Raw genomic sequence first — 14360 nt, forward strand, 5'->3', positions numbered from 1 at the left:
CCTCATGAAAAACAAATACCTAAATTTTTCTGGATATGAAATAGAGGAACAGAAAAATGTCCACATGTATGTGTTCTGGTGTAACAATCACAGTGATCTCTAAGATTATGCCAAAAGGACGTTTTAATGCAAAACCACAATGCTTACCTGGATTGTTATCTGCATATCCTTGAGGAAGTACTCTGATGAGGTTTTCAAATGCAAAAACAATGTATGCCCGTATTTCTCTTTGGGGGAAGCTCCTATCTTCATTGGAGAGGGTAGCTGCTCGGCTGTGGGGTTTCACCTTATCTCATGCTAGGGACTGATAAGTTTGTCTCCAAACTCCTGATGAAGACTGAGATGACTCATTAGTGGTAGCACCCAGTTATGCTTCTCGAAACTTAAGATTTGCCTTATTGGTCCCACTTGTTCAATCATTCAAGATAAGAAGAGTAGCTCGTATATTTTGGATGTTAAGGGATTATATAGAGGGTGCCTGGTTTTGGCCCTATGATATTGATATTCTTAATGGGGACAGAAAGAAAATACAGATTATTTTGTATCAGACAATAGTTGAAGCAGTGCTGTTAGCATCAGTCTATTAATCTAAAAGGCGGAATTGTTGACACTGGTAGCAGTTATATATATGGGGTTTTCATTACCCAGGGTAGCAACTGTCAATGAGTAGACTTTTTTTTTTTTTTTTTTGACAGGCAGAGTGGACAGTGAGAGAGAGAGAAAGAGAGAAAGGTCTTCCTTTGCCGTTGGTTCACCCTCCAATGGCCGCCACGGCCAGTGCGCTGCGGCTGGTGCACCGCGCTGATCCGATGACAGGAGCCAGGTACTTATCCTGGTCTCCCATGGGGTGCAGGGCCCAAGCACTTGGGCCATCCTCCACTGCACTCCCTGGCCACAGCAGAGAGCTGGCCTGGAAGGGGGCAACTGGGACAGAATCCGGCACCCTGACCGGGACTAGAACCCGGTGTGCCGGCGCCCCAACGCTAAGGATTAGCCTGTTGAGCCGTGGTGCCGGCCAATGAGTAGACATTTTAAAAACTGTGCCTTGGTAACTTCTTGGAGTTCCTTGAACAGGTACTGTGTGTACTGTCCCATGCTAGGTACACTGTGCTGTGCTAAAACTCCTGTAAAGAGTTTTAGACTTTTAGTAAGGACGGTGATCCCTGTCCTGTATCAGTGCTACAGGACAGGAAGCTGCTGTCGTACTGGAGGTTCAGAAATGAGCTTGCTGTGGTGTTCCCAGAGGAGTGACGTCTTCCATCTGCCTGAAAGGATCAGACAGAGTATCGTGTTAGTGGGTAGGATTGTGCTTTAGGGGAGGAAGGTAAGTGCTTTCTGGGAGAGGGAGGTTTGGATGGGGATTAATACTACGCCAAGGATGCTAATTTGGCTGGGAGATAAGACAGCTGAGGAAGGAGGTAGGAAATACTGGGGGTAGAGACAAATTTGTGGAAGGCCTTAATTGTCATTCTTGACTGAAGAACTGGAGTTTCGTAGGGCCATGTCTCCTCGTAGCCTGTTCTCAGAATATACTAATGCACTATTATGGACGCTTGGATGTACTGAACCGGGGCAGGTGTAATGGACTGGCATTGTGGTGGGAAGAGGGACCTCTGGCTTATGAAATGTTATGGTGTCATGTCTTGGACTCATCACTTACCAGTTATGTGATCTTGAACAAGTTACTACTTTCTGTGCATTAGAGTACTGTGAAGATTAAGTGAGTTAACCCACGCAAAGCACACAGGCCATTGGCAAATAACTGAAACAAGCCTGATCCCTACTGAACTTTCTATCATACAAGGCCGTCTCCTAACTCTGTCCTTCAAGCGTGTAGTTTTCAGTCAGTCAGTCTGTGGGTGAGTTTAAAACAGGCAGAATGCATTGAGGAATTTGGGGGATGATGAACACATCTTGGCTGGGAAGGCAAGCTTGCTGGGAGCAGTCCAGCCTGCATAGGATGGGTGTGACAGAGGAAGATGTGCGGACCACCCCAGGGGCATTTGGCAGTTGCTTGGCAGTTGCGGCGTTGGGATGTCACTGAGTGCTGGCTTTTATCCCACAGTGGATGACCCTGAATCCAGAGAGATGGCGAAGGGAAAATACTCAGCTGGGTTCCGAGAGACTGTGTGGCATTTTGTGGGGGAGGGGGCAGCTCTAGGCTTTTATAAACTATTACCTAATATATTTAACAACAAATTTAATGAGTTTATTAAATTTTATTCTAGCATGGCCTTTTCCTTTTATAGTAGGCCCAGCTTGCTTTTGACTTTGAAAGTCATTGCCTGCTTATCACGTCCTCGAGTCAGGAAGTTCCCTCAGTTTCCTGGGGGGGGAGGTGGAGTATGACACAGTGGGAGATACAGACGTGCCTAGGCCTCTCGCTGTTGGGATTCGGTTCATTTTGAGGAACTCTCCTATCGACCCTATACATCTTTGTATCTGAGTCAGAGCTGAAAATAAGAGGAAGTAGAAGGAAAACAGCAACCTTGTATTTTTGAATATGGAAAAACCATTTCAAATGATCACCAACGTGATTAGCACAGCTTATGGTTGCTCACAATTTCTTGAGAAGGATGAGGCTTTTTCAACTTCACACTTTATGATGAAAAGAATTTGTAATAGCTAACCTTACATGGCACTTTGTATTCGCCTGGTGCTGCCATGGTCCTTTATAACATCCTACCTTGGAATATTGGTTTGTATCTATGTACTTCACAATACTGTAAGCGTAGGTATAATTATGATCTGTTTTACAGCTTGAGAAACTGAGGCACAGAGCTTAAGAAACTTGCTCCAGGTGGCATGCAGGGGTGGGGAGGTGGAGCTGGGTTGCTGGCAGCCTGTGTCTACGGTCTGTTCTCTTATTTACTGCCCTGTGTCCACTTGTCTCTCTTGCCTAAGGTAAGGCAGCAGAAATGGCTGGTCTCCCTTTCATTGGCCTTCCATGCCACATTTGTCTCATCTAGTTTGGAAGTGCCCCACCCACTTCTTCACGACCATGAAGTGCTGTGTTTAACACTAGAAAATCTTGTTGCTGATAGCCTTATACTTCTAGAGGGCTCTTCACAGATCTCAGGGCAAAATTCCCTGGGGGTAGTGTCAGGCTTTAGTTAAATGTGTAGTGAGCTGAAATTCTCAATATGAAGTTCTCATATCAGTTTATGATATGGTTGAAGTGTGGTCAGTTTGTGTGTATATGATACATTTTTGATAATGCTTGCAAGTCACTTCGAGACAGAACACCTTAACTAACATGGAGATATTAGTGATGGTCTAGAGTACTCCCACATGCTGCAAGCCGTATGATACTTTAAGTTGGTGAACACATGTGTGTGTGTCCATGAAACTTACAAACTAGTACACCACATTCTCACCTACTCAGTTATGAAATTTTAAAACTTTTAACAACAGAATAGCATTCTTACTAGAAAAAGATGTAAAAAAACAATAAAAGTACAAAAAAAGAAACTGCCGGTTCCTTATAATACTACACCAGAGCTAGCCACTCTGGAACTTGACTTTCCCTCAGTCCTGTGTTTTAAGATAGGTCTGCTATCTTAAAGCAGCAGTTTGCATAGTTAATATGCTGCCCTCCTCACAGTTAAATTTTAACCAAGGGGTAGTATCCAGAACGTTTCACACATGCATTTTGCAGGAGAAACCACAGATATGTAACCATTTATAGTTCTTAGCTGTCATGGCCATCGTTTCCTCTTCGACTTCCTCTGTGTCGCTGGCAGACCTGCTGCTGGCCTGCTGGCCCTCCCCTCGTGACATCTGAGTCATCTCTCACGCCTCTCTTCTAGGGCCTGCTCAAGGAGCCTGTTCCTGAGCTTTGCTATTTTTCTCCCTAAGATTTTCAGATCTGGGCTTTATTTTTGCACGGTCACGAGTCAACGTTGGTTTGTACCGCAGGCATCTCTTGCCGTCAGAGCCTCTTCTGTTGGCCTTCGGCCGTTTTCTTTTCTCAATCCACACGTAAGAAAGTCACTTTCTCCCAAATGTCTTCTTCTTGGCATTTCCTTTTTTTTTTTTTTTTTTTTTTAAAGCAAAATTCACCCTGTGGCAACAGCTCTGTGTGACTTTCTAGTTATCCTCAGATCCTTTTGTGATTCATGATGGTGTTCTTGTCTCATCTTGGCTCTCCCACTCTGTGCCAAGCTGATGCACTGCACCAGTGGGTACTATGGTTACTGTGGGGTTAAAGGTGAACCAGGCCAGCTCTGGAGAAAACTGTGATATAAGGAAAGTCTTTGCCATTCCACTCTCTCCTTTACGTTTTTGATGTGTCAGGGTTTTTTTTTGTTGTTGTTGTTTTTTTCTCTCCTCCAGTCTGTTGCTTAATAGCAGTCTTGCCCTATAATTCACACTTCCAGACAAAATGATATTGGTTGTTTATTCTTGAATGAATTTGATTATAAGTCCTTTTATGTGATCAAGTATTTTAATGAAGATATGCAAGGAGATGTAGTTTTTCATTTTTTTTTTTAAAGTCCTCATTTGACGGATGAAAAGCTTGCAACCCTTTGTTGATTGCTTCCACCCCAAATTGTTAAAGTGTTTCTTTTCTAAATTATGTGAGTCTGGAAAAGGACTACTGGAAACCATAGCAGTTAAAGAAAAAAAAAAAAAGGGGAGAAGCAGGTGTTCATCTAAAGGACAAAGATTCCTTATGTCATAACAGAGTACCTACTTTCAAGTGCTGGCTCTGACTCCTGAGTCCAGCTTCCTGTGAATGTACATTGTGGTTCAAGTGCATGGGTCCTTGCTACCCCTGTGGGAGATCTGAGTGGACTTCCAGCCTGCTGGCTTCATCTTGGCCTAGCCCCCCAGCCTTGTAGGCATTGGCACAGTGAACTGTGAAGGAGAACATTCACTCTCCCTCTCTCCCTCCATTTTTCCTGGCTCTCTGCCTCTCATAAGTTTTTAATAAATGAAAGAAATAGAGAAGATGAGGAGGAAGAGGTAGAAGGGTGCAAGGAAGGAAGGCAAGATGGAAAGAAAGAAAGAAGGAAGCAGAAGGAGTAGAGATAAATAGAGCAGTTCCTATGAGATGAGATTATCAACCCATGGATTATTATAGGCATGGTGTTCTTTGATAAAATAGCATTATGTGGGGGCTTGCACTGTGGCATAGTGGGTAGGGCCGTTACCTTCAGTGCCAGCATCCTATTTAGGCGTCGGTTTAAAGCCCTGCCGCTCCACTACCTATCTAGCTCTCTGCTATGGCCTGGGAAAGCAGTAGAAGATGGCCCAAATCCTTGGGCCCCTGCACCCACATGGGAGACCCAGAAGAAGCTCCTGGCTCTTGGCTTCGGATCGGCCCAGCTCCGGCCGTTGCAGTCAATTGGGGAGTGAACCAGCCGACGGAGGACCTCTCTCTTTCTCTCTCTCTCTCTCTCACTCACTCACTCACTCTCTGTCACTCTGCCTTTCAAATAAATACATCGTTTTAAAAAGGACAGCATTTTGTGTACAGTTTCTTTTAAAAAAAAGTTCTTTTTGTGTTTTGCTTTTCAGTCTCTTGTTTCTTTTCACTTACGTGTCCAGTTGTTCCTTCTGTTTTAGACTAAACCCATAAATGCCTAGAACATGTTGTTTTCTTTGTTTGTCCCTGAGTCTCAGCATCTGATTAATGCCAGGCCCGCTGTCCCCAGTCAGGGGGTGCCTACTGACTGTGTGATGGTATATAATCATTCTTGGCATATGCAGGGGTTTACTTTATTTTTTACCAAGTAGAACATTCAAATTTGACTGTACAACACCATTGTCAGCAATCCACATATACTATGGTGCCATTACAAAGTTATTTCCAGTATCAATTAATGAAATTTTCATCCAAAACCCATGAAATGACAGAGGAGTAAGCACTCTTGCCTGTGAGGGCCTGTTCAAACGTGGATGAACTCTGTGGATGTGCTTGGGACAGACAGTAAATGCTCTGGTTTAGTCTCGTTGGATTTTTTTTTCCCCAAAAATTATCCATTTTCACTCCTAAGCTTTCAGAGAAGGTGTGGTTGTCTGATAAAGACTTCCGGAAGTTAAAGTCCAAAAGGGGTCTTCGCTGATGTGACTAAGTTAGGGATGTTGAGGTGGGAGATCCTGCTGGCAGATCCAGTTGGGCACCAAATGCAGGTCTAAGTGTCTTTATGGAGGGAAGGAGAGATTTGACTCACACAGGGGAAGTATATGAAGATGGAGGCAGAGACTGGGGTCATGTGGTCCCAAAGGAAAGCTGGCAGCACCAGACAGTGGAAGAGGGAAGAATGGATCCCATAGGCAGCCTGCCACACCTTGACTTTGGCCCAGGGCTCCTGTTTTTGGATTTTTAGCCTCCAGACTATGACAGGATAAATTTCTGTGATTTTAAGCCACCGTGTTTGTGGTGATTTCTTACAGCAACCACATGAAACTTAATACAGGAGGGAAGAGAAATAAAAATGAAATGGGACACAACTTGGTCAAGAGGACCGTGCCACTAAATTTCATTTTTATGAAAGAACCCTCTTGTGCTTCAGAGAAACTTTTAAATATGAGCCTGGCTCAGTTGAATTCTGATCATCAGATTCACTTTCGAAAAGCAACCATGTAATTGTGTCATGCGTGTTTGTATTCCCAGTATGACTATAAATTTGTGATTCTATTTGACCAATTTATAATTGTATCCACATTGTTGGCACATAGTAGGTTCTTAGTAAATATTTTCCAAATGAGCACATGCTTAAGTAGGAATGTTTTCCTAATCAGAGCTCTAATCTACGTTTCCAGCTATTTTTCTCACTATTCTTTTTGTTTTTATGTCACGGACTAATTCCCCTTATGAGTAATAACTGTCCAGATGACAGATGATGTTAGAATAGACTGATTGAGTAATAAATATTACTTGGAGCATTTTTGTAACACATCTCTTAGAAGAATGAAATAAATTGGGACAAATGTGTATTAAGGATTTATTTGTTTTAAAAAGATTTATGTATTTGAAAGGCAAAGTGGCAGGGAAGAAGAGAGAGAGAGAGAGAGATCGGTTGACCTTCTATCCAGTGGTTCACTCCCAGTTGCAACAACTGGGGCTGGGCCAGGCTGAAGCCAGTGATGGCTTAACCTACTGTGCCACAGCACTGGCCCAGTGATTTATTTTCAAATGCATGTTTTAGTGTGTTTTTAGGGTCAGTGTAGATAAAACCCCAGTGCTTCCTGAGTCTGCAGCATTCTACAGATGCACCTGATACTGAGAATCGCATTAGCCTGGCACTGAACTGCAACTTCTAAAAACGTTTAAAATTGAGCAGTGAAAGAAAAAGTTTATCATAACACTTTTGGAGACATCGAAATTGCTTGTGGCATTCTTAACATTTCCCATCATCTGGAAGTAGTTGTTGTACTCAGTACAATATCTTGAGTAAGTACAGTATCTTGTGTAAGGTGATTTGATGAATAACTGGTTAATAATGTTACCCCAACTATTTAGGTGTGACAAATTTAAGCATTTTTACATACAGTTAAGGTATATATATAACATTTTACATCTGTATTCAACGTTTTACATTTAGAAAAAATGTAAACTTCCAAAGCTCTGGCTAGATAGATGAATCTCCGTATGAGTCACAGGCATCAGTTATGGTTTTGATTTGGTGAAGTAAGTCCTGGGTGATTCCTACATGCAGATGTGCTTGAGAACCACTGGACTATACCATTGTTGTACCACTGAGGATTAGGGCCCAATATACAGCCCATATTAAAATGTTCACACCTCCCCACCTCCCACCTCTCCACACCTTTTTCTTGTTGTTGTGTTAGCTGTTTTCTTTTGCTGTATCTCTGCCAGGGCAGGGTTTTTACTGGGTACATTGCTGCCTCCCTAGTGCCAAGGTGAGAGATGACAATGCAGAGTGAGGATGCGTACTTGAAGATTGTGGACTCCATCAACGGCTGCTGCATGTGGCTGAGCATCTGAAGAGTGTGTGGTGTGTGTCTGATACATGTCTTTGCCTACAGTGCTTTTCTTGTGCACAAAAGTTGTATCATTGTAGACTGAGAAAACAGATCAATGGAAAACTGTAACTTTCTAATCAATAATGCATTTCAGTTCAAATATGTGCACAGAGATGTAAGGTCGAATTTTATTTCATGTTTTATGTAAACATTGCTCAGAGACCCAAAAGGACCCATGCTATGGATCCCTGAGGTTTGCTGAGCACTTTTTGAAAGAAGTCTGACATGACGGTTGCCCCTCTCCTAGGGTGAGCCAGCATACTTGAAGGCACATAATCATTTTTCTGTTATCTTGTAAGAGCAAGTTTAATTCTACTTTGTTAGAATGTGAGGCACAGCTGGGAAGGAAAATATGGGATGACATTCCTACCCAAGTTTCATTTTTCACTTGTTAGTTATTGCTGTCTTACATTCACTTTCTCCTTGATACGTTAACATTTCTCATAGCTTTGATATGAGTATTATTTCTGTACAAGAAGCTTACAAGCCAGCTGGTTGTGGGATGTTGCAGCTTGGGAGCGAAGGTTTGGTAAGGACCAAGACAAATGATGTTGGGAGAGGTGAATTGTGACTTGAATTGCTAAGGACAAGAGGACCAAGGACGGCTGTGCAGGGAAGGAGCCAGCACGCCTTTTGAGGTAGTTAGTGGTGACGAAATCCTGCGAAATAGCTTAACCAGTTGTTGTTTTGTGCTGGCACTGAATATTCTGGAAGCATCAACATTCACTTTGAGGACATTTCCAGAAGTTCGCTGAACAGCATGCACACACCCAACCAAGAGACAGAATTTAAATGTTTTAAAGCAGTGCCGCATTTGTATTAGAGACAAAACTTTAGCTGTCCATGATGAATGAAAGCTAGAGTTTACCCCACTAGCCAAAACTACTTAGTTACCCATAGTTTTAAGCAACTATGATTTTTATGGACAACAAAAATAGATACAGAAGCTGACTCAAAAAAAGTCACTTTTTATTTCAATTTGACCTTTGGCACGTTACTCTGATGATCTCTACAATTTTAGACCTAGCTTTATGATTTATCTAAGTTTGATGATAGGGAAATTTAATGGGATGTTGTCCCTGAATTTTCTATTTTCCTTCCTTTTAAAGAATAGGCAAGTAGTTCTTTGTCCATTTGCAAATAAATCACTGATGGTTAGATAATTTTCAAGGATACTGCTTTTACTTTGTGATCATAGTTTTTTGTGTTTAAAGGACTTTGAGCGTCATTGGGTCCTGTTACTTCCTTTTGTACACGAGGAAACAGAGGCCGAGAGAGATAAAATGACAGCTCAAGGTAACGCAGCACATCCAGCTGGTGATGGGCGGGACAGAGCCCAGACTCTGATGCAAGTTATGACATGCAGAGCCTACTGTGACAGCTGCTTCCAGGCATTTAGAAGGATATTATTATTATGACTGTCTGATGTCGTAGCCTACAAAGTGTAGCATTAAGTGAGGCTCTATGGATGAGCTGAATCTTTGTATCCCATTTCCACCGTGGATGGGAAAGGAATGTTCTTTAAGTTTCTGAATGTGTCAGGGCTCAGATACCACCCATAAGGTCATGAGGCACAGTGTGCCTGGAAAGCATACCCCTTTTTAGAAAGCCAGTGTATGGCCTTGAATTTATTGGTGGTTTCATGTACTTAGGAATATTCAGTGTTTAATACCTTTAACTACATTTAATGGATTGCCTTGTAGGTTCTTCTGTTGCTCCTTCTGTCACTTAACCTTCATGGTGGACAGAAAGCAGAAATAACAGTCCTTCCCACTTTATTTTTTTTTTTTTAAGATTTATTTATTTGAAAGACAGATTCATAGTTACTCACAAAAAGGAGAGAGAGAAAAAAAAAATCTTCCATTTCCTGGTTTACTCCCCAAATGACCGCATGGGCTGGAACTGGGCTGATCTGAAGCCAGGAGCCAGGAGCTTCTTCTGGGTTCCATATGTGGGTGGTGGGGACCCAAAGACTTGGGCCATCTAATGTGCCTTCCCAGGCGCATTAGCAGGGAACTGGATTGGAAGTGGAGTAGCTGGGACTTGAGCCAGTATCTGTATGGGATGCTGCTGTCACAGGCAGCAGCTTTCTCTGCTATGCCACAATAGCCTCAGTCCCGCCCACTTCAGCTTGTAGGACTACATTGTTATCTGTTGCTACAGCTTCATTTCTTTTCCTTCTGGTACAGGAACACTGACCAATTGTGTGAGACATAAGCAAGCTTGGCCAATGGTCAGCTCTGCCCACTCCTTCCTACTTGTTTTCTACTTTGCTTCATTTCATTTTTACTTTTCAGTAGCCTTTTCTGGAATATAACAAGGAGAGAATCAATGACGGACAATCGACATAATGAATCACGTGCTAGACCCCAAGGGCACCAGCCAGCAGTTTTGGTAGATGTGTGTTATACTTTCAGCAGAAATAAGAGCTGCCATTTAAACTGACTAATGGCCGGCACTGGTCAGTTGTTACACGTGGCTCAGGTGCCTCTCCCATTCCGGACAACATGGGTAGGGTAGGGTTGCTGGGTGGCTACGGGCCACACTTGCTATGCAATTGATTGCTATTCCATTGGCAGCACAGCTAGGCCTAAGGACATAGGGGGGAAAATTGATTACTTGGGTCCCAAGTAACAAAGGATGAGGAAAACAAAGTCTGCTTCCTACTCCTGCTGAGATGCTCTCTCATGATCACTCAGGCTGGAACCAAGGCCGCTTAGAGATCAGCTTATACTATGTAGGGGAAAGGAGAAATGGCTGTGCCATGAGGTAGCCCAGAGATGTGTGTGATACATGCTGTTTGGGCTTTCCAGAGGACAACACCAGTGGAATGCTAAAGCTGCTCCAACTAACTCCTCCCCCCTGCTGATATGGAAAATCTGTTCCAAGGTTGCGCAGCTCATTCACATTAGACTGGACTAACCTTCATACTGCCACTCAGCCTTTTAATTTCAGGCTGCAAGGTGAAGGGGTTGGCCCCTGGATGAGCAGAAAGTGCACCGCCTGGGGTCCGAGAGCGCAGCTCTCCCTCTTAGGCTATAACCTGGAGCAGGTTTCTTCACGACTTGGCCCTGTTTCTCAGCTGACCAAGCCAGATAGTAAGGTGCTTGTGAGGAGCACACGCAAAACTCCCTGGGCAAACGTGTTGAGAGTTCCTGGCAGATGGTGAGAGCTCCACTCTTTGATGGCTGTTCTGCTCTCTTAATTGCATTATTGCATTTTTTTTATCAAAATTTTTTAAATGATGAAAATGAAATTTGAATTAGTTACAGGTTCATTTGACCACACTTAATATGTGCTAATGAGCTGATGTTTTGAACATCTGGGGATTCAGAATTTAACTCTTAGGAAATGCCTGTGTTGAGCGGGCTCACCACCTATGTATTAGTTGTATCAGATCACTCAGTCATGTTACAGAAACATAATTCAGTGTGTTTTTTATAATTTCCTGGAACCAATGAATTTTGATGCTTAAGCAGGTATCATGTTCACATTCTGTACTCCCACGAGTAGGCCGTACAGATTATGTGACGTATTGGAGATTACCCAGTTAACGACAGAGCCAGGCAGGCCTCTTGCCTTGTGCGTTGCCTGCATGTAGTACAAATCTTCGTGAGCCCAGCCGGAAGCTGACGCGTGCTTGCTTTTACCCCGGGTGATTATAGATAGTAATGAGGATTTCTCGGGAAGCATTTCTTGTAGATACACATACTTAATAGAACCTTTCAGACAGTTTGTAAAACATTTCCACGAATGTGTTTCCCTCCTGACTAGAAGTCTGAGGCAGACTTGGGAAGAAATGCAGGACTGATTAGTGACTGTTAACCTTTTTGAAAGAGAAGAGTGTGTTGAAGGGGTGAGGGGAGGATGGATCGTGAGGAAGGGAGGAAGAGAGAGGAGAAACTCTGGGTGGAGAGATGAAGAAAATGAAATTTGAGCCAGGAACTTTGAAGCTTTTTTCCTAATTTTTCATTCAATTGAGTAGATTGGGGTAATAGGTCTGCTCTCCTTTTCTGTGCTTTGATTGCATTTAAAATGGAGTATAAGATAACTGCAAATGATAGGAATGTCAGATCCTCAGGCTAGTGAAGTTCATTCTGTGCAGTGATATGTGCCTGCAGGTGTGAAATGAGCTGATTTCCTGGATTTTGACTGTGGTCTTCACTGTCGATGCCATTAAAAAGTGCTAACTGGTGGTGCATTAACTTAAAAGAAGCAAATGCTAAAAACCTCAAGGTTTGATAGGAATGGAAATTATGTCATCATTCAAGGGATTTATCAAGTATATAGTTTAGAGCTGAGGAGTTGCAAAGAGACCTGGAGAATATGTGGATCATTGTTGACTAATGAACAAGAGGTAAAGCAAGCGAAGTGCATTTTAGAGATTTAAGAGATGCCTTCAGATTAAATATTGAGATTTAAAAAGTACTTATAGTAATGTTAAATATTGTGATTTATTTGATATTTTTATACAGTCAAAAAGTAGGAAAAATACTTCCAAAATAAATCTTGTTTGAAACAAAAATGCTGCAAAATTTGCAAATGGTCGTTTGAAACATTAATTTTTTGGCATGACTATTTTGTCCTCAGAAGCAAGAGGAAAATGCTTTTGTAATTTGGAAAAAATAAAACCCTAGAAATTAACCTGGGAGCGCAAAACTAGATATTTGCATCAGCTTTCCATGTGACAAGAGAATATGTGGCCAAAAAAAAAAATCTGCATTTTTAAGTACAGCATAGATGAAACACAGTAGGGTTATCTTTCTAAAATTTGTGCAAAAGTTCATTCTTAGAGAAAAGCATCTTTTCCTGTACTTTGAAAGGTTTGTAATTGCTCTGAAATGACTCACTGCGCAGGAAGTGGAGAGATGTGAGTAGCAGCGTCATCTGCACAGGACCAGTGACGTCACGGCGCTCTGGTCCTTCTGCTGACTCAGCGATGCAAACAATTCCTTTCATCTCTCCAGCTCTGTTGTAGTTGATGATTTAACAATCCAGCGACCAATACAGGGCTAGAAATGGAAAACTTATATTGAGTGTATTTTTTTAAGATTTATTTATTTACTTGAAAGAGTTACACAGAGAGAGAGAAGGAGAGAGAGAGAGAGAGAGAGAGAGAGAGAGAGAGAGATCTTCCATCCACTGGTTCACTCACCAGATGGCTGCAATGGCCGGAGCTGGGCCGATCCAAAGCCAGGAGCCAGGAGCTTCTTCCAGGTCTTCCACATGGGTGCAGGGGCCCAAGGACTTGGGCCATCTTCCACTGCTTTCCCAGGCTATAGCAGAGAGCTGGATTAGAAGTGGAGCAGCTGGGACTCGAACCGGTGCCCATATGGAATGCTGGCACTTCAGGTGGCAGCTTTACCTGCTACACCACAGCGCCAGCCCCTATTGAGTGTGTTAACAGAAACCAGACTAAAGAAGGCATTTTTCCTGGACATGGAGCACAAACAAAGATATTCCTGGAAGCGACCCTCCTCATAATTTATTGCCTCACTGCTAACCAATCTAACTGGTTGTCTATAGGTAGATTGAATTATGATGAAGCGGTCCAAGGACTGTTCACCTAAAATGTGGTGCCTTGTCTGCCAATCACTTTCAATTACAGGCACTTGGGATTCAGCAGGTGCTAGATGGGATGAGGTTTTACTATGAAGTTCCCTTATCCACCCAAGGACTGGATCCATCAAAGCCCCACACAATTGCCTTCAGGGTTCTTAGTGAAAGTTCATGAACCAGCGCAGATCAACTCACAGCACAAAGGAAGAGACTGAAAATCAAACCTTATACCCAGAGTGCAGAGGCACTTTGTTCCAGGGAATTGTCTGTTCTCTGGGCTCTTTCATCTCTTCTAGAAATAATTTACTTCCCCTCTAAAAGTGCCCATAGCCCCTACTTCCCTTTCGCCCATGAAGAAGGGCAGCTAAGCCTCTGAACCTCATTGGGCTATAGGATGACAACATTCCTGTTCCTGTGGTGCCTCTGTGCACGTAAACAAATTAGCATGCTGTGTCTCCCTTAACCTGATAATTGCTAACTTATTCCAGCAGAGGACAATTCCAGCCTTGGAGAGGGAAGGGAGGCAGATCGCTCCTACAGGGGACTGGCCCAGCAGATTTAGCATGGCCAATGGAGATAATCGGCAGACAGCTAGAACTACATAGAACTGTGCTGTGGCTGGTGAATATGAACTGTCAGAGGTCTACTGAGATCTGCAATTTAACATACTTCCTATTGCTATGTGAAAAGGACTAAGGGAAAAGTCCATAGTGACAAGTATTAACGGAGACTCAGGGTACATCCGTGGTAAGGGGGCAATTTTGAATTTGTGTGGGCAGCTCAGAGAGTTGGCTGTGGGAGGGCAC

General features: G+C 42.9%; 1 protein-coding gene across 3 annotated transcripts in view; it reads left to right on the forward strand.

Annotated features, from left to right (window-relative positions):
* Window positions 1-14360, forward strand: part of ARHGAP18 (Rho GTPase activating protein 18) — a 189855-nt gene that overhangs the window by 77194 nt on the left and 98301 nt on the right. The window contains exon 1 of one of the 3 annotated variants that reach the window (XM_070073610.1): window positions 9215-9291. The exons of the other annotated variants lie outside the window; for them this stretch is intronic. The gene's annotated coding sequence lies outside the window, so the exon portion shown is untranslated. Of the gene's footprint in view, window positions 1-9214; window positions 9292-14360 lie in introns of those variants that run through there. 3 annotated transcript variants of the gene reach the window in all.

The sequence above is a fragment of the Oryctolagus cuniculus genome, chromosome 5 (assembly GCF_964237555.1).
Source record: "Oryctolagus cuniculus chromosome 5, mOryCun1.1, whole genome shotgun sequence".
NCBI classification, from domain to species: Eukaryota; Metazoa; Chordata; class Mammalia; order Lagomorpha; family Leporidae; genus Oryctolagus; species Oryctolagus cuniculus.